General features: G+C 38.2%; 30 non-coding genes across 30 annotated transcripts; all 30 read right to left on the bottom strand.

The window, feature by feature from the left end:
- Positions 1–388: 388 nt before the first annotated feature.
- LOC147561622 (5S ribosomal RNA) lies at positions 389–507 on the bottom strand. Its single transcript, XR_015232637.1, has one exon. It is a non-coding gene; the product is annotated as a 5S ribosomal RNA (ribosomal RNA).
- Positions 508–1,071: 564 nt separating this feature from the next.
- On the bottom strand, positions 1,072–1,190 carry LOC147561621 (5S ribosomal RNA). Its single transcript, XR_015232636.1, has one exon. It is a non-coding gene; the product is annotated as a 5S ribosomal RNA (ribosomal RNA).
- Positions 1,191–1,753: 563 nt separating this feature from the next.
- Positions 1,754–1,872, bottom strand: LOC147561620 (5S ribosomal RNA). The gene has a single exon (XR_015232635.1). It is a non-coding gene; the product is annotated as a 5S ribosomal RNA (ribosomal RNA).
- Positions 1,873–2,434: 562 nt separating this feature from the next.
- Positions 2,435–2,553, bottom strand: LOC147561619 (5S ribosomal RNA). Its single transcript, XR_015232634.1, has one exon. It is a non-coding gene; the product is annotated as a 5S ribosomal RNA (ribosomal RNA).
- Positions 2,554–3,116: 563 nt separating this feature from the next.
- LOC147561618 (5S ribosomal RNA) lies at positions 3,117–3,235 on the bottom strand. Its single transcript, XR_015232633.1, has one exon. It is a non-coding gene; the product is annotated as a 5S ribosomal RNA (ribosomal RNA).
- Positions 3,236–3,798: 563 nt separating this feature from the next.
- On the bottom strand, positions 3,799–3,917 carry LOC147561617 (5S ribosomal RNA). Its single transcript, XR_015232632.1, has one exon. It is a non-coding gene; the product is annotated as a 5S ribosomal RNA (ribosomal RNA).
- Positions 3,918–4,480: 563 nt separating this feature from the next.
- LOC147561616 (5S ribosomal RNA) lies at positions 4,481–4,599 on the bottom strand. Its single transcript, XR_015232631.1, has one exon. It is a non-coding gene; the product is annotated as a 5S ribosomal RNA (ribosomal RNA).
- Positions 4,600–5,162: 563 nt separating this feature from the next.
- Positions 5,163–5,281, bottom strand: LOC147561615 (5S ribosomal RNA). Its single transcript, XR_015232629.1, has one exon. It is a non-coding gene; the product is annotated as a 5S ribosomal RNA (ribosomal RNA).
- A 563-nt stretch (positions 5,282–5,844) lies between these two features.
- LOC147561614 (5S ribosomal RNA) lies at positions 5,845–5,963 on the bottom strand. The gene has a single exon (XR_015232628.1). It is a non-coding gene; the product is annotated as a 5S ribosomal RNA (ribosomal RNA).
- A 563-nt stretch (positions 5,964–6,526) lies between these two features.
- On the bottom strand, positions 6,527–6,645 carry LOC147561613 (5S ribosomal RNA). The gene has a single exon (XR_015232627.1). It is a non-coding gene; the product is annotated as a 5S ribosomal RNA (ribosomal RNA).
- A 564-nt stretch (positions 6,646–7,209) lies between these two features.
- Positions 7,210–7,328, bottom strand: LOC147561612 (5S ribosomal RNA). Its single transcript, XR_015232626.1, has one exon. It is a non-coding gene; the product is annotated as a 5S ribosomal RNA (ribosomal RNA).
- A 563-nt stretch (positions 7,329–7,891) lies between these two features.
- Positions 7,892–8,010, bottom strand: LOC147561611 (5S ribosomal RNA). Its single transcript, XR_015232625.1, has one exon. It is a non-coding gene; the product is annotated as a 5S ribosomal RNA (ribosomal RNA).
- A 562-nt stretch (positions 8,011–8,572) lies between these two features.
- LOC147561610 (5S ribosomal RNA) lies at positions 8,573–8,691 on the bottom strand. The gene has a single exon (XR_015232623.1). It is a non-coding gene; the product is annotated as a 5S ribosomal RNA (ribosomal RNA).
- A 563-nt stretch (positions 8,692–9,254) lies between these two features.
- Positions 9,255–9,373, bottom strand: LOC147561609 (5S ribosomal RNA). Its single transcript, XR_015232622.1, has one exon. It is a non-coding gene; the product is annotated as a 5S ribosomal RNA (ribosomal RNA).
- A 563-nt stretch (positions 9,374–9,936) lies between these two features.
- Positions 9,937–10,055, bottom strand: LOC147561608 (5S ribosomal RNA). The gene has a single exon (XR_015232621.1). It is a non-coding gene; the product is annotated as a 5S ribosomal RNA (ribosomal RNA).
- A 563-nt stretch (positions 10,056–10,618) lies between these two features.
- On the bottom strand, positions 10,619–10,737 carry LOC147561607 (5S ribosomal RNA). The gene has a single exon (XR_015232620.1). It is a non-coding gene; the product is annotated as a 5S ribosomal RNA (ribosomal RNA).
- Positions 10,738–11,300: 563 nt separating this feature from the next.
- LOC147561606 (5S ribosomal RNA) lies at positions 11,301–11,419 on the bottom strand. Its single transcript, XR_015232619.1, has one exon. It is a non-coding gene; the product is annotated as a 5S ribosomal RNA (ribosomal RNA).
- Positions 11,420–11,982: 563 nt separating this feature from the next.
- LOC147561605 (5S ribosomal RNA) lies at positions 11,983–12,101 on the bottom strand. The gene has a single exon (XR_015232617.1). It is a non-coding gene; the product is annotated as a 5S ribosomal RNA (ribosomal RNA).
- Positions 12,102–12,664: 563 nt separating this feature from the next.
- On the bottom strand, positions 12,665–12,783 carry LOC147561604 (5S ribosomal RNA). Its single transcript, XR_015232616.1, has one exon. It is a non-coding gene; the product is annotated as a 5S ribosomal RNA (ribosomal RNA).
- A 563-nt stretch (positions 12,784–13,346) lies between these two features.
- On the bottom strand, positions 13,347–13,465 carry LOC147561603 (5S ribosomal RNA). Its single transcript, XR_015232615.1, has one exon. It is a non-coding gene; the product is annotated as a 5S ribosomal RNA (ribosomal RNA).
- Positions 13,466–14,028: 563 nt separating this feature from the next.
- LOC147561602 (5S ribosomal RNA) lies at positions 14,029–14,147 on the bottom strand. Its single transcript, XR_015232614.1, has one exon. It is a non-coding gene; the product is annotated as a 5S ribosomal RNA (ribosomal RNA).
- A 563-nt stretch (positions 14,148–14,710) lies between these two features.
- On the bottom strand, positions 14,711–14,829 carry LOC147561601 (5S ribosomal RNA). The gene has a single exon (XR_015232613.1). It is a non-coding gene; the product is annotated as a 5S ribosomal RNA (ribosomal RNA).
- A 563-nt stretch (positions 14,830–15,392) lies between these two features.
- On the bottom strand, positions 15,393–15,511 carry LOC147561600 (5S ribosomal RNA). Its single transcript, XR_015232612.1, has one exon. It is a non-coding gene; the product is annotated as a 5S ribosomal RNA (ribosomal RNA).
- Positions 15,512–16,074: 563 nt separating this feature from the next.
- LOC147561599 (5S ribosomal RNA) lies at positions 16,075–16,193 on the bottom strand. The gene has a single exon (XR_015232611.1). It is a non-coding gene; the product is annotated as a 5S ribosomal RNA (ribosomal RNA).
- Positions 16,194–16,755: 562 nt separating this feature from the next.
- LOC147561598 (5S ribosomal RNA) lies at positions 16,756–16,874 on the bottom strand. Its single transcript, XR_015232610.1, has one exon. It is a non-coding gene; the product is annotated as a 5S ribosomal RNA (ribosomal RNA).
- Positions 16,875–17,437: 563 nt separating this feature from the next.
- On the bottom strand, positions 17,438–17,556 carry LOC147561597 (5S ribosomal RNA). The gene has a single exon (XR_015232609.1). It is a non-coding gene; the product is annotated as a 5S ribosomal RNA (ribosomal RNA).
- A 563-nt stretch (positions 17,557–18,119) lies between these two features.
- On the bottom strand, positions 18,120–18,238 carry LOC147561596 (5S ribosomal RNA). The gene has a single exon (XR_015232608.1). It is a non-coding gene; the product is annotated as a 5S ribosomal RNA (ribosomal RNA).
- A 563-nt stretch (positions 18,239–18,801) lies between these two features.
- On the bottom strand, positions 18,802–18,920 carry LOC147561595 (5S ribosomal RNA). Its single transcript, XR_015232606.1, has one exon. It is a non-coding gene; the product is annotated as a 5S ribosomal RNA (ribosomal RNA).
- Positions 18,921–19,484: 564 nt separating this feature from the next.
- Positions 19,485–19,603, bottom strand: LOC147561594 (5S ribosomal RNA). The gene has a single exon (XR_015232605.1). It is a non-coding gene; the product is annotated as a 5S ribosomal RNA (ribosomal RNA).
- Positions 19,604–20,166: 563 nt separating this feature from the next.
- LOC147561593 (5S ribosomal RNA) lies at positions 20,167–20,285 on the bottom strand. The gene has a single exon (XR_015232604.1). It is a non-coding gene; the product is annotated as a 5S ribosomal RNA (ribosomal RNA).
- Positions 20,286–20,337: the final 52 nt, after the last annotated feature.

Here is a 20,337-nt window from a genome sequence, read left to right as displayed (position 1 = left end):
TCACTAAAAGATTTTTCCTAAATTACCCATATTAAATTTGGAGTATTCAAATAAATAATATGTTGGAAGTAGTGTGGAAATAACTGAAACTTTTTATTCTTATTAAAAGTAAAGGGTAGATTGGGAAATGCTAATGAAATTAGTAATAAATATTTCCGGACATATTTTTATGTCTCCAAATCGCTGTCATCGGTTTATAATACGTACGACGAGTTATTCCAGTTTTAAATTACTCGAGTTACACAAAATTCTGAAAAATAGACGGATGACACTGAAAACAACGTTTTTTTGGCAAATCCGACGGTCCTAACCCGCCTTTGGCAGGTTATTTTCTTCCCCTCTTCTCCGTCTCTCCGACGAAACGAGAAAAAAAAAAAAAGTAGAAAAAGGGATGCAACACGAGGACTTCCCAGGAGGTCACCCATCCTAGTACTACTCTCGCCCAAGCACGCTTAACTTCGGAGTTCTGATGGGATCCGGTGGATTAGTGCTGGTATGATCGCATCCGTTAGTATTTTACAATGGGTACTACTTGTTCTCGTCGTGGACTCCTATTTCTCCCCGCTCGTGCCTTTTCAAGCACTCTATAGTGACACGACGTAAAAACATTTACACCCTCCGTCCGATTATGTTTGACTTTTTAGCAGATCCAACTTATTGACCATTTTTATTTATTGTTCTCTCACTAAAAGATTTTTCCTAAATTACCCATATTAAATTTGGAGTATTCAAATAAATAATATGTTGGAAGTAGTGTGGAAATAACTGAAACTTTTTATTCTTATTAAAAGTAAAGGGTAGATTGGGAAATGCTAATGAAATTAGTAATAAATATTTCCGGACATATTTTTATGTCTCCAAATCGCTGTCATCGGTTTATAATACGTACGACGAGTTATTCCAGTTTTAAATTACTCGAGTTACACAAAATTCTGAAAAATAGACGGATGACACTGAAAACAACGTTTTTTTGGCAAATCCGACGGTCCTAACCCGCCTTTGGCAGGTTATTTTCTTCCCCTCTTCTCCGTCTCTCCGACGAAACGAGAAAAAAAAAAAAAAGTAGAAAAAGGGATGCAACACGAGGACTTCCCAGGAGGTCACCCATCCTAGTACTACTCTCGCCCAAGCACGCTTAACTTCGGAGTTCTGATGGGATCCGGTGGATTAGTGCTGGTATGATCGCATCCGTTAGTATTTTACAATGGGTACTACTTGTTCTCGTCGTGGACTCCTATTTCTCCCCGCTCGTGCCTTTTCAAGCACTCTATAGTGACACGACGTAAAAACATTTACACCCTCCGTCCGATTATGTTTGACTTTTTAGCAGATCCAACTTATTGACCATTTTTATTTATTGTTCTCTCACTAAAAGATTTTTCCTAAATTACCCATATTAAATTTGGAGTATTCAAATAAATAATATGTTGGAAGTAGTGTGGAAATAACTGAAACTTTTTATTCTTATTAAAAGTAAAGGGTAGATTGGGAAATGCTAATGAAATTAGTAATAAATATTTCCGGACATATTTTTATGTCTCCAAATCGCTGTCATCGGTTTATAATACGTACGACGAGTTATTCCAGTTTTAAATTACTCGAGTTACACAAAATTCTGAAAAATAGACGGATGACACTGAAAACAACGTTTTTTTGGCAAATCCGACGGTCCTAACCCGCCTTTGGCAGGTTATTTTCTTCCCCTCTTCTCCGTCTCTCCGACGAAACGAGAAAAAAAAAAAAAGTAGAAAAAGGGATGCAACACGAGGACTTCCCAGGAGGTCACCCATCCTAGTACTACTCTCGCCCAAGCACGCTTAACTTCGGAGTTCTGATGGGATCCGGTGGATTAGTGCTGGTATGATCGCATCCGTTAGTATTTTACAATGGGTACTACTTGTTCTCGTCGTGGACTCCTATTTCTCCCCGCTCGTGCCTTTTCAAGCACTCTATAGTGACACGACGTAAAAACATTTACACCCTCCGTCCGATTATGTTTGACTTTTTAGCAGATCCAACTTATTGACCATTTTTATTTATTGTTCTCTCACTAAAAGATTTTTCCTAAATTACCCATATTAAATTTGGAGTATTCAAATAAATAATATGTTGGAAGTAGTGTGGAAATAACTGAAACTTTTTATTCTTATTAAAAGTAAAGGGTAGATTGGGAAATGCTAATGAAATTAGTAATAAATATTTCCGGACATATTTTTATGTCTCCAAATCGCTGTCATCGGTTTATAATACGTACGATGAGTTATTCCAGTTTTAAATTACTCGAGTTACACAAAATTCTGAAAAATAGACGGATGACACTGAAAACAACGTTTTTTTGGCAAATCCGACGGTCCTAACCCGCCTTTGGCAGGTTATTTTCTTCCCCTCTTCTCCGTCTCTCCGACGAAACGAGAAAAAAAAAAAAGTAGAAAAAGGGATGCAACACGAGGACTTCCCAGGAGGTCACCCATCCTAGTACTACTCTCGCCCAAGCACGCTTAACTTCGGAGTTCTGATGGGATCCGGTGGATTAGTGCTGGTATGATCGCATCCGTTAGTATTTTACAATGGGTACTACTTGTTCTCGTCGTGGACTCCTATTTCTCCCCGCTCGTGCCTTTTCAAGCACTCTATAGTGACACGACGTAAAAACATTTACACCCTCCGTCCGATTATGTTTGACTTTTTAGCAGATCCAACTTATTGACCATTTTTATTTATTGTTCTCTCACTAAAAGATTTTTCCTAAATTACCCATATTAAATTTGGAGTATTCAAATAAATAATATGTTGGAAGTAGTGGGGAAATAACTGAAACTTTTTATTCTTATTAAAAGTAAAGGGTAGATTGGGAAATGCTAATGAAATTAGTAATAAATATTTCCGGACATATTTTTATGTCTCCAAATCGCTGTCATCGGTTTATAATACGTACGACGAGTTATTCCAGTTTTAAATTACTCGAGTTACACAAAATTCTGAAAAATAGACGGATGACACTGAAAACAACGTTTTTTTGGCAAATCCGACGGTCCTAACCCGCCTTTGGCAGGTTATTTTCTTCCCCTCTTCTCCGTCTCTCCGACGAAACGAGAAAAAAAAAAAAAGTAGAAAAAGGGATGCAACACGAGGACTTCCCAGGAGGTCACCCATCCTAGTACTACTCTCGCCCAAGCACGCTTAACTTCGGAGTTCTGATGGGATCCGGTGGATTAGTGCTGGTATGATCGCATCCGTTAGTATTTTACAATGGGTACTACTTGTTCTCGTCGTGGACTCCTATTTCTCCCCGCTCGTGCCTTTTCAAGCACTCTATAGTGACACGACGTAAAAACATTTACACCCTCCGTCCGATTATGTTTGACTTTTTAGCAGATCCAACTTATTGACCATTTTTATTTATTGTTCTCTCACTAAAAGATTTTTCCTAAATTACCCATATTAAATTTGGAGTATTCAAATAAATAATATGTTGGAAGTAGTGGGGAAATAACTGAAACTTTTTATTCTTATTAAAAGTAAAGGGTAGATTGGGAAATGCTAATGAAATTAGTAATAAATATTTCCGGACATATTTTTATGTCTCCAAATCGCTGTCATCGGTTTATAATACGTACGACGAGTTATTCCAGTTTTAAATTACTCGAGTTACACAAAATTCTGAAAAATAGACGGATGACACTGAAAACAACGTTTTTTTGGCAAATCCGACGGTCCTAACCCGCCTTTGGCAGGTTATTTTCTTCCCCTCTTCTCCGTCTCTCCGACGAAACGAGAAAAAAAAAAAAAGTAGAAAAAGGGATGCAACACGAGGACTTCCCAGGAGGTCACCCATCCTAGTACTACTCTCGCCCAAGCACGCTTAACTTCGGAGTTCTGATGGGATCCGGTGGATTAGTGCTGGTATGATCGCATCCGTTAGTATTTTACAATGGGTACTACTTGTTCTCGTCGTGGACTCCTATTTCTCCCCGCTCGTGCCTTTTCAAGCACTCTATAGTGACACGACGTAAAAACATTTACACCCTCCGTCCGATTATGTTTGACTTTTTAGCAGATCCAACTTATTGACCATTTTTATTTATTGTTCTCTCACTAAAAGATTTTTCCTAAATTACCCATATTAAATTTGGAGTATTCAAATAAATAATATGTTGGAAGTAGTGGGGAAATAACTGAAACTTTTTATTCTTATTAAAAGTAAAGGGTAGATTGGGAAATGCTAATGAAATTAGTAATAAATATTTCCGGACATATTTTTATGTCTCCAAATCGCTGTCATCGGTTTATAATACGTACGACGAGTTATTCCAGTTTTAAATTACTCGAGTTACACAAAATTCTGAAAAATAGACGGATGACACTGAAAACAACGTTTTTTTGGCAAATCCGACGGTCCTAACCCGCCTTTGGCAGGTTATTTTCTTCCCCTCTTCTCCGTCTCTCCGACGAAACGAGAAAAAAAAAAAAAGTAGAAAAAGGGATGCAACACGAGGACTTCCCAGGAGGTCACCCATCCTAGTACTACTCTCGCCCAAGCACGCTTAACTTCGGAGTTCTGATGGGATCCGGTGGATTAGTGCTGGTATGATCGCATCCGTTAGTATTTTACAATGGGTACTACTTGTTCTCGTCGTGGACTCCTATTTCTCCCCGCTCGTGCCTTTTCAAGCACTCTATAGTGACACGACGTAAAAACATTTACACCCTCCGTCCGATTATGTTTGACTTTTTAGCAGATCCAACTTATTGACCATTTTTATTTATTGTTCTCTCACTAAAAGATTTTTCCTAAATTACCCATATTAAATTTGGAGTATTCAAATAAATAATATGTTGGAAGTAGTGGGGAAATAACTGAAACTTTTTATTCTTATTAAAAGTAAAGGGTAGATTGGGAAATGCTAATGAAATTAGTAATAAATATTTCCGGACATATTTTTATGTCTCCAAATCGCTGTCATCGGTTTATAATACGTACGACGAGTTATTCCAGTTTTAAATTACTCGAGTTACACAAAATTCTGAAAAATAGACGGATGACACTGAAAACAACGTTTTTTTGGCAAATCCGACGGTCCTAACCCGCCTTTGGCAGGTTATTTTCTTCCCCTCTTCTCCGTCTCTCCGACGAAACGAGAAAAAAAAAAAAAGTAGAAAAAGGGATGCAACACGAGGACTTCCCAGGAGGTCACCCATCCTAGTACTACTCTCGCCCAAGCACGCTTAACTTCGGAGTTCTGATGGGATCCGGTGGATTAGTGCTGGTATGATCGCATCCGTTAGTATTTTACAATGGGTACTACTTGTTCTCGTCGTGGACTCCTATTTCTCCCCGCTCGTGCCTTTTCAAGCACTCTATAGTGACACGACGTAAAAACATTTACACCCTCCGTCCGATTATGTTTGACTTTTTAGCAGATCCAACTTATTGACCATTTTTATTTATTGTTCTCTCACTAAAAGATTTTTCCTAAATTACCCATATTAAATTTGGAGTATTCAAATAAATAATATGTTGGAAGTAGTGGGGAAATAACTGAAACTTTTTATTCTTATTAAAAGTAAAGGGTAGATTGGGAAATGCTAATGAAATTAGTAATAAATATTTCCGGACATATTTTTATGTCTCCAAATCGCTGTCATCGGTTTATAATACGTACGACGAGTTATTCCAGTTTTAAATTACTCGAGTTACACAAAATTCTGAAAAATAGACGGATGACACTGAAAACAACGTTTTTTTGGCAAATCCGACGGTCCTAACCCGCCTTTGGCAGGTTATTTTCTTCCCCTCTTCTCCGTCTCTCCGACGAAACGAGAAAAAAAAAAAAAGTAGAAAAAGGGATGCAACACGAGGACTTCCCAGGAGGTCACCCATCCTAGTACTACTCTCGCCCAAGCACGCTTAACTTCGGAGTTCTGATGGGATCCGGTGGATTAGTGCTGGTATGATCGCATCCGTTAGTATTTTACAATGGGTACTACTTGTTCTCGTCGTGGACTCCTATTTCTCCCCGCTCGTGCCTTTTCAAGCACTCTATAGTGACACGACGTAAAAACATTTACACCCTCCGTCCGATTATGTTTGACTTTTTAGCAGATCCAACTTATTGACCATTTTTATTTATTGTTCTCTCACTAAAAGATTTTTCCTAAATTACCCATATTAAATTTGGAGTATTCAAATAAATAATATGTTGGAAGTAGTGGGGAAATAACTGAAACTTTTTATTCTTATTAAAAGTAAAGGGTAGATTGGGAAATGCTAATGAAATTAGTAATAAATATTTCCGGACATATTTTTATGTCTCCAAATCGCTGTCATCGGTTTATAATACGTACGACGAGTTATTCCAGTTTTAAATTACTCGAGTTACACAAAATTCTGAAAAATAGACGGATGACACTGAAAACAACGTTTTTTTGGCAAATCCGACGGTCCTAACCCGCCTTTGGCAGGTTATTTTCTTCCCCTCTTCTCCGTCTCTCCGACGAAACGAGAAAAAAAAAAAAAGTAGAAAAAGGGATGCAACACGAGGACTTCCCAGGAGGTCACCCATCCTAGTACTACTCTCGCCCAAGCACGCTTAACTTCGGAGTTCTGATGGGATCCGGTGGATTAGTGCTGGTATGATCGCATCCGTTAGTATTTTACAATGGGTACTACTTGTTCTCGTCGTGGACTCCTATTTCTCCCCGCTCGTGCCTTTTCAAGCACTCTATAGTGACACGACGTAAAAACATTTACACCCTCCGTCCGATTATGTTTGACTTTTTAGCAGATCCAACTTATTGACCATTTTTATTTATTGTTCTCTCACTAAAAGATTTTTCCTAAATTACCCATATTAAATTTGGAGTATTCAAATAAATAATATGTTGGAAGTAGTGGGGAAATAACTGAAACTTTTTATTCTTATTAAAAGTAAAGGGTAGATTGGGAAATGCTAATGAAATTAGTAATAAATATTTCCGGACATATTTTTATGTCTCCAAATCGCTGTCATCGGTTTATAATACGTACGACGAGTTATTCCAGTTTTAAATTACTCGAGTTACACAAAATTCTGAAAAATAGACGGATGACACTGAAAACAACGTTTTTTTGGCAAATCCGACGGTCCTAACCCGCCTTTGGCAGGTTATTTTCTTCCCCTCTTCTCCGTCTCTCCGACGAAACGAGAAAAAAAAAAAAAAGTAGAAAAAGGGATGCAACACGAGGACTTCCCAGGAGGTCACCCATCCTAGTACTACTCTCGCCCAAGCACGCTTAACTTCGGAGTTCTGATGGGATCCGGTGGATTAGTGCTGGTATGATCGCATCCGTTAGTATTTTACAATGGGTACTACTTGTTCTCGTCGTGGACTCCTATTTCTCCCCGCTCGTGCCTTTTCAAGCACTCTATAGTGACACGACGTAAAAACATTTACACCCTCCGTCCGATTATGTTTGACTTTTTAGCAGATCCAACTTATTGACCATTTTTATTTATTGTTCTCTCACTAAAAGATTTTTCCTAAATTACCCATATTAAATTTGGAGTATTCAAATAAATAATATGTTGGAAGTAGTGGGGAAATAACTGAAACTTTTTATTCTTATTAAAAGTAAAGGGTAGATTGGGAAATGCTAATGAAATTAGTAATAAATATTTCCGGACATATTTTTATGTCTCCAAATCGCTGTCATCGGTTTATAATACGTACGACGAGTTATTCCAGTTTTAAATTACTCGAGTTACACAAAATTCTGAAAAATAGACGGATGACACTGAAAACAACGTTTTTTTGGCAAATCCGACGGTCCTAACCCGCCTTTGGCAGGTTATTTTCTTCCCCTCTTCTCCGTCTCTCCGACGAAACGAGAAAAAAAAAAAAAGTAGAAAAAGGGATGCAACACGAGGACTTCCCAGGAGGTCACCCATCCTAGTACTACTCTCGCCCAAGCACGCTTAACTTCGGAGTTCTGATGGGATCCGGTGGATTAGTGCTGGTATGATCGCATCCGTTAGTATTTTACAATGGGTACTACTTGTTCTCGTCGTGGACTCCTATTTCTCCCCGCTCGTGCCTTTTCAAGCACTCTATAGTGACACGACGTAAAAACATTTACACCCTCCGTCCGATTATGTTTGACTTTTTAGCAGATCCAACTTATTGACCATTTTTATTTATTGTTCTCTCACTAAAAGATTTTTCCTAAATTACCCATATTAAATTTGGAGTATTCAAATAAATAATATGTTGGAAGTAGTGGGGAAATAACTGAAACTTTTTATTCTTATTAAAAGTAAAGGGTAGATTGGGAAATGCTAATGAAATTAGTAATAAATATTTCCGGACATATTTTTATGTCTCCAAATCGCTGTCATCGGTTTATAATACGTACGACGAGTTATTCCAGTTTTAAATTACTCGAGTTACACAAAATTCTGAAAAATAGACGGATGACACTGAAAACAACGTTTTTTTGGCAAATCCGACGGTCCTAACCCGCCTTTGGCAGGTTATTTTCTTCCCCTCTTCTCCGTCTCTCCGACGAAACGAGAAAAAAAAAAAAGTAGAAAAAGGGATGCAACACGAGGACTTCCCAGGAGGTCACCCATCCTAGTACTACTCTCGCCCAAGCACGCTTAACTTCGGAGTTCTGATGGGATCCGGTGGATTAGTGCTGGTATGATCGCATCCGTTAGTATTTTACAATGGGTACTACTTGTTCTCGTCGTGGACTCCTATTTCTCCCCGCTCGTGCCTTTTCAAGCACTCTATAGTGACACGACGTAAAAACATTTACACCCTCCGTCCGATTATGTTTGACTTTTTAGCAGATCCAACTTATTGACCATTTTTATTTATTGTTCTCTCACTAAAAGATTTTTCCTAAATTACCCATATTAAATTTGGAGTATTCAAATAAATAATATGTTGGAAGTAGTGGGGAAATAACTGAAACTTTTTATTCTTATTAAAAGTAAAGGGTAGATTGGGAAATGCTAATGAAATTAGTAATAAATATTTCCGGACATATTTTTATGTCTCCAAATCGCTGTCATCGGTTTATAATACGTACGACGAGTTATTCCAGTTTTAAATTACTCGAGTTACACAAAATTCTGAAAAATAGACGGATGACACTGAAAACAACGTTTTTTTGGCAAATCCGACGGTCCTAACCCGCCTTTGGCAGGTTATTTTCTTCCCCTCTTCTCCGTCTCTCCGACGAAACGAGAAAAAAAAAAAAAGTAGAAAAAGGGATGCAACACGAGGACTTCCCAGGAGGTCACCCATCCTAGTACTACTCTCGCCCAAGCACGCTTAACTTCGGAGTTCTGATGGGATCCGGTGGATTAGTGCTGGTATGATCGCATCCGTTAGTATTTTACAATGGGTACTACTTGTTCTCGTCGTGGACTCCTATTTCTCCCCGCTCGTGCCTTTTCAAGCACTCTATAGTGACACGACGTAAAAACATTTACACCCTCCGTCCGATTATGTTTGACTTTTTAGCAGATCCAACTTATTGACCATTTTTATTTATTGTTCTCTCACTAAAAGATTTTTCCTAAATTACCCATATTAAATTTGGAGTATTCAAATAAATAATATGTTGGAAGTAGTGGGGAAATAACTGAAACTTTTTATTCTTATTAAAAGTAAAGGGTAGATTGGGAAATGCTAATGAAATTAGTAATAAATATTTCCGGACATATTTTTATGTCTCCAAATCGCTGTCATCGGTTTATAATACGTACGACGAGTTATTCCAGTTTTAAATTACTCGAGTTACACAAAATTCTGAAAAATAGACGGATGACACTGAAAACAACGTTTTTTTGGCAAATCCGACGGTCCTAACCCGCCTTTGGCAGGTTATTTTCTTCCCCTCTTCTCCGTCTCTCCGACGAAACGAGAAAAAAAAAAAAAGTAGAAAAAGGGATGCAACACGAGGACTTCCCAGGAGGTCACCCATCCTAGTACTACTCTCGCCCAAGCACGCTTAACTTCGGAGTTCTGATGGGATCCGGTGGATTAGTGCTGGTATGATCGCATCCGTTAGTATTTTACAATGGGTACTACTTGTTCTCGTCGTGGACTCCTATTTCTCCCCGCTCGTGCCTTTTCAAGCACTCTATAGTGACACGACGTAAAAACATTTACACCCTCCGTCCGATTATGTTTGACTTTTTAGCAGATCCAACTTATTGACCATTTTTATTTATTGTTCTCTCACTAAAAGATTTTTCCTAAATTACCCATATTAAATTTGGAGTATTCAAATAAATAATATGTTGGAAGTAGTGTGGAAATAACTGAAACTTTTTATTCTTATTAAAAGTAAAGGGTAGATTGGGAAATGCTAATGAAATTAGTAATAAATATTTCCGGACATATTTTTATGTCTCCAAATCGCTGTCATCGGTTTATAATACGTACGACGAGTTATTCCAGTTTTAAATTACTCGAGTTACACAAAATTCTGAAAAATAGACGGATGACACTGAAAACAACGTTTTTTTGGCAAATCCGACGGTCCTAACCCGCCTTTGGCAGGTTATTTTCTTCCCCTCTTCTCCGTCTCTCCGACGAAACGAGAAAAAAAAAAAAAGTAGAAAAAGGGATGCAACACGAGGACTTCCCAGGAGGTCACCCATCCTAGTACTACTCTCGCCCAAGCACGCTTAACTTCGGAGTTCTGATGGGATCCGGTGGATTAGTGCTGGTATGATCGCATCCGTTAGTATTTTACAATGGGTACTACTTGTTCTCGTCGTGGACTCCTATTTCTCCCCGCTCGTGCCTTTTCAAGCACTCTATAGTGACACGACGTAAAAACATTTACACCCTCCGTCCGATTATGTTTGACTTTTTAGCAGATCCAACTTATTGACCATTTTTATTTATTGTTCTCTCACTAAAAGATTTTTCCTAAATTACCCATATTAAATTTGGAGTATTCAAATAAATAATATGTTGGAAGTAGTGGGGAAATAACTGAAACTTTTTATTCTTATTAAAAGTAAAGGGTAGATTGGGAAATGCTAATGAAATTAGTAATAAATATTTCCGGACATATTTTTATGTCTCCAAATCGCTGTCATCGGTTTATAATACGTACGACGAGTTATTCCAGTTTTAAATTACTCGAGTTACACAAAATTCTGAAAAATAGACGGATGACACTGAAAACAACGTTTTTTTGGCAAATCCGACGGTCCTAACCCGCCTTTGGCAGGTTATTTTCTTCCCCTCTTCTCCGTCTCTCCGACGAAACGAGAAAAAAAAAAAAAGTAGAAAAAGGGATGCAACACGAGGACTTCCCAGGAGGTCACCCATCCTAGTACTACTCTCGCCCAAGCACGCTTAACTTCGGAGTTCTGATGGGATCCGGTGGATTAGTGCTGGTATGATCGCATCCGTTAGTATTTTACAATGGGTACTACTTGTTCTCGTCGTGGACTCCTATTTCTCCCCGCTCGTGCCTTTTCAAGCACTCTATAGTGACACGACGTAAAAACATTTACACCCTCCGTCCGATTATGTTTGACTTTTTAGCAGATCCAACTTATTGACCATTTTTATTTATTGTTCTCTCACTAAAAGATTTTTCCTAAATTACCCATATTAAATTTGGAGTATTCAAATAAATAATATGTTGGAAGTAGTGGGGAAATAACTGAAACTTTTTATTCTTATTAAAAGTAAAGGGTAGATTGGGAAATGCTAATGAAATTAGTAATAAATATTTCCGGACATATTTTTATGTCTCCAAATCGCTGTCATCGGTTTATAATACGTACGACGAGTTATTCCAGTTTTAAATTACTCGAGTTACACAAAATTCTGAAAAATAGACGGATGACACTGAAAACAACGTTTTTTTGGCAAATCCGACGGTCCTAACCCGCCTTTGGCAGGTTATTTTCTTCCCCTCTTCTCCGTCTCTCCGACGAAACGAGAAAAAAAAAAAAAGTAGAAAAAGGGATGCAACACGAGGACTTCCCAGGAGGTCACCCATCCTAGTACTACTCTCGCCCAAGCACGCTTAACTTCGGAGTTCTGATGGGATCCGGTGGATTAGTGCTGGTATGATCGCATCCGTTAGTATTTTACAATGGGTACTACTTGTTCTCGTCGTGGACTCCTATTTCTCCCCGCTCGTGCCTTTTCAAGCACTCTATAGTGACACGACGTAAAAACATTTACACCCTCCGTCCGATTATGTTTGACTTTTTAGCAGATCCAACTTATTGACCATTTTTATTTATTGTTCTCTCACTAAAAGATTTTTCCTAAATTACCCATATTAAATTTGGAGTATTCAAATAAATAATATGTTGGAAGTAGTGTGGAAATAACTGAAACTTTTTATTCTTATTAAAAGTAAAGGGTAGATTGGGAAATGCTAATGAAATTAGTAATAAATATTTCCGGACATATTTTTATGTCTCCAAATCGCTGTCATCGGTTTATAATACGTACGACGAGTTATTCCAGTTTTAAATTACTCGAGTTACACAAAATTCTGAAAAATAGACGGATGACACTGAAAACAACGTTTTTTTGGCAAATCCGACGGTCCTAACCCGCCTTTGGCAGGTTATTTTCTTCCCCTCTTCTCCGTCTCTCCGACGAAACGAGAAAAAAAAAAAAAGTAGAAAAAGGGATGCAACACGAGGACTTCCCAGGAGGTCACCCATCCTAGTACTACTCTCGCCCAAGCACGCTTAACTTCGGAGTTCTGATGGGATCCGGTGGATTAGTGCTGGTATGATCGCATCCGTTAGTATTTTACAATGGGTACTACTTGTTCTCGTCGTGGACTCCTATTTCTCCCCGCTCGTGCCTTTTCAAGCACTCTATAGTGACACGACGTAAAAACATTTACACCCTCCGTCCGATTATGTTTGACTTTTTAGCAGATCCAACTTATTGACCATTTTTATTTATTGTTCTCTCACTAAAAGATTTTTCCTAAATTACCCATATTAAATTTGGAGTATTCAAATAAATAATATGTTGGAAGTAGTGGGGAAATAACTGAAACTTTTTATTCTTATTAAAAGTAAAGGGTAGATTGGGAAATGCTAATGAAATTAGTAATAAATATTTCCGGACATATTTTTATGTCTCCAAATCGCTGTCATCGGTTTATAATACGTACGACGAGTTATTCCAGTTTTAAATTACTCGAGTTACACAAAATTCTGAAAAATAGACGGATGACACTGAAAACAACGTTTTTTTGGCAAATCCGACGGTCCTAACCCGCCTTTGGCAGGTTATTTTCTTCCCCTCTTCTCCGTCTCTCCGACGAAACGAGAAAAAAAAAAAAAGTAGAAAAAGGGATGCAACACGAGGACTTCCCAGGAGGTCACCCATCCTAGTACTACTCTCGCCCAAGCACGCTTAACTTCGGAGTTCTGATGGGATCCGGTGGATTAGTGCTGGTATGATCGCATCCGTTAGTATTTTACAATGGGTACTACTTGTTCTCGTCGTGGACTCCTATTTCTCCCCGCTCGTGCCTTTTCAAGCACTCTATAGTGACACGACGTAAAAACATTTACACCCTCCGTCCGATTATGTTTGACTTTTTAGCAGATCCAACTTATTGACCATTTTTATTTATTGTTCTCTCACTAAAAGATTTTTCCTAAATTACCCATATTAAATTTGGAGTATTCAAATAAATAATATGTTGGAAGTAGTGGGGAAATAACTGAAACTTTTTATTCTTATTAAAAGTAAAGGGTAGATTGGGAAATGCTAATGAAATTAGTAATAAATATTTCCGGACATATTTTTATGTCTCCAAATCGCTGTCATCGGTTTATAATACGTACGACGAGTTATTCCAGTTTTAAATTACTCGAGTTACACAAAATTCTGAAAAATAGACGGATGACACTGAAAACAACGTTTTTTTGGCAAATCCGACGGTCCTAACCCGCCTTTGGCAGGTTATTTTCTTCCCCTCTTCTCCGTCTCTCCGACGAAACGAGAAAAAAAAAAAAAGTAGAAAAAGGGATGCAACACGAGGACTTCCCAGGAGGTCACCCATCCTAGTACTACTCTCGCCCAAGCACGCTTAACTTCGGAGTTCTGATGGGATCCGGTGGATTAGTGCTGGTATGATCGCATCCGTTAGTATTTTACAATGGGTACTACTTGTTCTCGTCGTGGACTCCTATTTCTCCCCGCTCGTGCCTTTTCAAGCACTCTATAGTGACACGACGTAAAAACATTTACACCCTCCGTCCGATTATGTTTGACTTTTTAGCAGATCCAACTTATTGACCATTTTTATTTATTGTTCTCTCACTAAAAGATTTTTCCTAAATTACCCATATTAAATTTGGAGTATTCAAATAAATAATATGTTGGAAGTAGTGGGGAAATAACTGAAACTTTTTATTCTTATTAAAAGTAAAGGGTAGATTGGGAAATGCTAATGAAATTAGTAATAAATATTTCCGGACATATTTTTATGTCTCCAAATCGCTGTCATCGGTTTATAATACGTACGACGAGTTATTCCAGTTTTAAATTACTCGAGTTACACAAAATTCTGAAAAATAGACGGATGACACTGAAAACAACGTTTTTTTGGCAAATCCGACGGTCCTAACCCGCCTTTGGCAGGTTATTTTCTTCCCCTCTTCTCCGTCTCTCCGACGAAACGAGAAAAAAAAAAAAAGTAGAAAAAGGGATGCAACACGAGGACTTCCCAGGAGGTCACCCATCCTAGTACTACTCTCGCCCAAGCACGCTTAACTTCGGAGTTCTGATGGGATCCGGTGGATTAGTGCTGGTATGATCGCATCCGTTAGTATTTTACAATGGGTACTACTTGTTCTCGTCGTGGACTCCTATTTCTCCCCGCTCGTGCCTTTTCAAGCACTCTATAGTGACACGACGTAAAAACATTTACACCCTCCGTCCGATTATGTTTGACTTTTTAGCAGATCCAACTTATTGACCATTTTTATTTATTGTTCTCTCACTAAAAGATTTTTCCTAAATTACCCATATTAAATTTGGAGTATTCAAATAAATAATATGTTGGAAGTAGTGGGGAAATAACTGAAACTTTTTATTCTTATTAAAAGTAAAGGGTAGATTGGGAAATGCTAATGAAATTAGTAATAAATATTTCCGGACATATTTTTATGTCTCCAAATCGCTGTCATCGGTTTATAATACGTACGACGAGTTATTCCAGTTTTAAATTACTCGAGTTACACAAAATTCTGAAAAATAGACGGATGACACTGAAAACAACGTTTTTTTGGCAAATCCGACGGTCCTAACCCGCCTTTGGCAGGTTATTTTCTTCCCCTCTTCTCCGTCTCTCCGACGAAACGAGAAAAAAAAAAAAAGTAGAAAAAGGGATGCAACACGAGGACTTCCCAGGAGGTCACCCATCCTAGTACTACTCTCGCCCAAGCACGCTTAACTTCGGAGTTCTGATGGGATCCGGTGGATTAGTGCTGGTATGATCGCATCCGTTAGTATTTTACAATGGGTACTACTTGTTCTCGTCGTGGACTCCTATTTCTCCCCGCTCGTGCCTTTTCAAGCACTCTATAGTGACACGACGTAAAAACATTTACACCCTCCGTCCGATTATGTTTGACTTTTTAGCAGATCCAACTTATTGACCATTTTTATTTATTGTTCTCTCACTAAAAGATTTTTCCTAAATTACCCATATTAAATTTGGAGTATTCAAATAAATAATATGTTGGAAGTAGTGGGGAAATAACTGAAACTTTTTATTCTTATTAAAAGTAAAGGGTAGATTGGGAAATGCTAATGAAATTAGTAATAAATATTTCCGGACATATTTTTATGTCTCCAAATCGCTGTCATCGGTTTATAATACGTACGACGAGTTATTCCAGTTTTAAATTACTCGAGTTACACAAAATTCTGAAAAATAGACGGATGACACTGAAAACAACGTTTTTTTGGCAAATCCGACGGTCCTAACCCGCCTTTGGCAGGTTATTTTCTTCCCCTCTTCTCCGTCTCTCCGACGAAACGAGAAAAAAAAAAAAAGTAGAAAAAGGGATGCAACACGAGGACTTCCCAGGAGGTCACCCATCCTAGTACTACTCTCGCCCAAGCACGCTTAACTTCGGAGTTCTGATGGGATCCGGTGGATTAGTGCTGGTATGATCGCATCCGTTAGTATTTTACAATGGGTACTACTTGTTCTCGTCGTGGACTCCTATTTCTCCCCGCTCGTGCCTTTTCAAGCACTCTATAGTGACACGACGTAAAAACATTTACACCCTCCGTCCGATTATGTTTGACTTTTTAGCAGATCCAACTTATTGACCATTTTTATTTATTGTTCTCTCACTAAAAGATTTTTCCTAAATTACCCATATTAAATTTGGAGTATTCAAATAAATAATATGTTGGAAGTAGTGTGGAAATAACTGAAACTTTTTATTCTTATTAAAAGTAAAGGGTAGATTGGGAAATGCTAATGAAATTAGTAATAAATATTTCCGGACATATTTTTATGTCTCCAAATCGCTGTCATCGGTTTATAATACGTACGACGAGTTATTCCAGTTTTAAATTACTCGAGTTACACAAAATTCTGAAAAATAGACGGATGACACTGAAAACAACGTTTTTTTGGCAAATCCGACGGTCCTAACCCGCCTTTGGCAGGTTATTTTCTTCCCCTCTTCTCCGTCTCTCCGACGAAACGAGAAAAAAAAAAAAGTAGAAAAAGGGATGCAACACGAGGACTTCCCAGGAGGTCACCCATCCTAGTACTACTCTCGCCCAAGCACGCTTAACTTCGGAGTTCTGATGGGATCCGGTGGATTAGTGCTGGTATGATCGCATCCGTTAGTATTTTACAATGGGTACTACTTGTTCTCGTCGTGGACTCCTATTTCTCCCCGCTCGTGCCTTTTCAAGCACTCTATAGTGACACGACGTAAAAACATTTACACCCTCCGTCCGATTATGTTTGACTTTTTAGCAGATCCAACTTATTGACCATTTTTATTTATTGTTCTCTCACTAAAAGATTTTTCCTAAATTACCCATATTAAATTTGGAGTATTCAAATAAATAATATGTTGGAAGTAGTGGGGAAATAACTGAAACTTTTTATTCTTATTAAAAGTAAAGGGTAGATTGGGAAATGCTAATGAAATTAGTAATAAATATTTCCGGACATATTTTTATGTCTCCAAATCGCTGTCATCGGTTTATAATACGTACGACGAGTTATTCCAGTTTTAAATTACTCGAGTTACACAAAATTCTGAAAAATAGACGGATGACACTGAAAACAACGTTTTTTTGGCAAATCCGACGGTCCTAACCCGCCTTTGGCAGGTTATTTTCTTCCCCTCTTCTCCGTCTCTCCGACGAAACGAGAAAAAAAAAAAAAGTAGAAAAAGGGATGCAACACGAGGACTTCCCAGGAGGTCACCCATCCTAGTACTACTCTCGCCCAAGCACGCTTAACTTCGGAGTTCTGATGGGATCCGGTGGATTAGTGCTGGTATGATCGCATCCGTTAGTATTTTACAATGGGTACTACTTGTTCTCGTCGTGGACTCCTATTTCTCCCCGCTCGTGCCTTTTCAAGCACTCTATAGTGACACGACGTAAAAACATTTACACCCTCCGTCCGATTATGTTTGACTTTTTAGCAGATCCAACTTATTGACCATTTTTATTTATTGTTCTCTCACTAAAAGATTTTTCCTAAATTACCCATATTAAATTTGGAGTATTCAAATAAATAATATGTTGGAAGTAGTGGGGAAATAACTGAAACTTTTTATTCTTATTAAAAGTAAAGGGTAGATTGGGAAATGCTAATGAAATTAGTAATAAATATTTCCGGACATATTTTTATGTCTCCAAATCGCTGTCATCGGTTTATAATACGTACGACGAGTTATTCCAGTTTTAAATTACTCGAGTTACACAAAATTCTGAAAAATAGACGGATGACACTGAAAACAACGTTTTTTTGGCAAATCCGACGGTCCTAACCCGCCTTTGGCAGGTTATTTTCTTCCCCTCTTCTCCGTCTCTCCGACGAAACGAGAAAAAAAAAAAAAGTAGAAAAAGGGATGCAACACGAGGACTTCCCAGGAGGTCACCCATCCTAGTACTACTCTCGCCCAAGCACGCTTAACTTCGGAGTTCTGATGGGATCCGGTGGATTAGTGCTGGTATGATCGCATCCGTTAGTATTTTACAATGGGTACTACTTGTTCTCGTCGTGGACTCCTATTTCTCCCCGCTCGTGCCTTTTCAAGCACTCTATAGTGACACGACGTAAAAACATTTACACCCTCCGTCCGATTATGTTTGACTTTTTAGCAGATCCAACTTATTGACCATTTTTATTTATTGTTCTCTCACTAAAAGATTTTTCCTAAATTACCCATATTAAATTTGGAGTATTCAAATAAATAATATGTTGGAAGTAGTGGGGAAATAACTGAAACTTTTTATTCTTATTAAAAGTAAAGGGTAGATTGGGAAATGCTAATGAAATTAGTAATAAATATTTCCGGACATATTTTTATGTCTCCAAATCGCTGTCATCGGTTTATAATACGTACGACGAGTTATTCCAGTTTTAAATTACTCGAGTTACACAAAATTCTGAAAAATAGACGGATGACACTGAAAACAACGTTTTTTTGGCAAATCCGACGGTCCTAACCCGCCTTTGGCAGGTTATTTTCTTCCCCTCTTCTCCGTCTCTCCGACGAAACGAGAAAAAAAAAAAAAGTAGAAAAAGGGATGCAACACGAGGACTTCCCAGGAGGTCACCCATCCTAGTACTACTCTCGCCCAAGCACGCTTAACTTCGGAGTTCTGATGGGATCCGGTGGATTAGTGCTGGTATGATCGCATCCGTTAGTATTTTACAATGGGTACTACTTGTTCTCGTCGTGGACTCCTATTTCTCCCCGCTCGTGCCTTTTCAAGCACTCTATAGTGACACGACGTAAAAACATTTACACCCTCCGTCCGATTATGTTTGACTTTTTAGCAGATCCAACTTATTGACCATTTTTATTTATTGTTCTCTCACTAAAAGATTTTTCCTAAATTACCCATATTAAATTTGGAGTATTCAAATAAATAATATGTTGGAAGTAGTGGGGAAATAACTGAAACTTTTTATTCTTATTAAAAGTAAAGGGTAGATTGGGAAATGCTAATGAAATTAGTAATAAATATTTCCGGACATATTTTTATGTCTCCAAATCGCTGTCATCGGTTTATAATACGTACGACGAGTTATTCCAGTTTTAAATTACTCGAGTTACACAAAATTCTGAAAAATAGACGGATGACACTGAAAACAACGTTTTTTTGGCAAATCCGACGGTCCTAACCCGCCTTTGGCAGGTTATTTTCTTCCCCTCTTCTCCGTCTCTCCGACGAAACGAGAAAAAAAAAAAAAAGTAGAAAAAGGGATGCAACACGAGGACTTCCCAGGAGGTCACCCATCCTAGTACTACTCTCGCCCAAGCACGCTTAACTTCGGAGTTCTGATGGGATCCGGTGGATTAGTGCTGGTATGATCGCATCCGTTAGTATTTTACAATGGGTACTACTTGTTCTCGTCGTGGACTCCTATTTCTCCCCGCTCGTGCCTTTTCAAGCACTCTATAGTGACACGACGTAAAAACATTTACACCCTCCGTCCGATTATGTTTGACTTTTTAGCAGATCCAACTTATTGACCATTTTTATTTATTGTTCTCTCACTAAAAGATTTTTCCTAAATTACCCATATTAAATTTGGAGTATTCAAATAAATAATATGTTGGAAGTAGTGGGGAAATAACTGAAACTTTTTATTCTTATTAAAAGTAAAGGGTAGATTGGGAAATGCTAATGAAATTAGTAATAAATATTTCCGGACATATTTTTATGTCTCCAAATCGCTGTCATCGGTTTATAATACGTACGACGAGTTATTCCAGTTTTAAATTACTCGAGTTACACAAAATTCTGAAAAATAGACGGATGACACTGAAAACAACGTTTTTTTGGCAAATCCGACGGTCCTAACCCGCCTTTGGCAGGTTATTTTCTTCCCCTCTTCTCCGTCTCTCCGACGAAACGAGAAAAAAAAAAAAAGTAGAAAAAGGGATGCAACACGAGGACTTCCCAGGAGGTCACCCATCCTAGTACTACTCTCGCCCAAGCACGCTTAACTTCGGAGTTCTGATGGGATCCGGTGGATTAGTGCTGGTATGATCGCATCCGTTAGTATTTTACAATGGGTACTACTTGTTCTCGTCGTGGACTCCTATTTCT

The sequence above is a fragment of the Eschscholzia californica genome, unplaced genomic scaffold (genome assembly GCF_041429995.1).
Source record: "Eschscholzia californica isolate CP2 unplaced genomic scaffold, dmEscCali1.0.p SCAF_15, whole genome shotgun sequence".
Classification (NCBI taxonomy): domain Eukaryota; kingdom Viridiplantae; phylum Streptophyta; class Magnoliopsida; order Ranunculales; family Papaveraceae; genus Eschscholzia; species Eschscholzia californica.
This window is presented reverse-complemented; position numbering and strand designations above follow the sequence as displayed.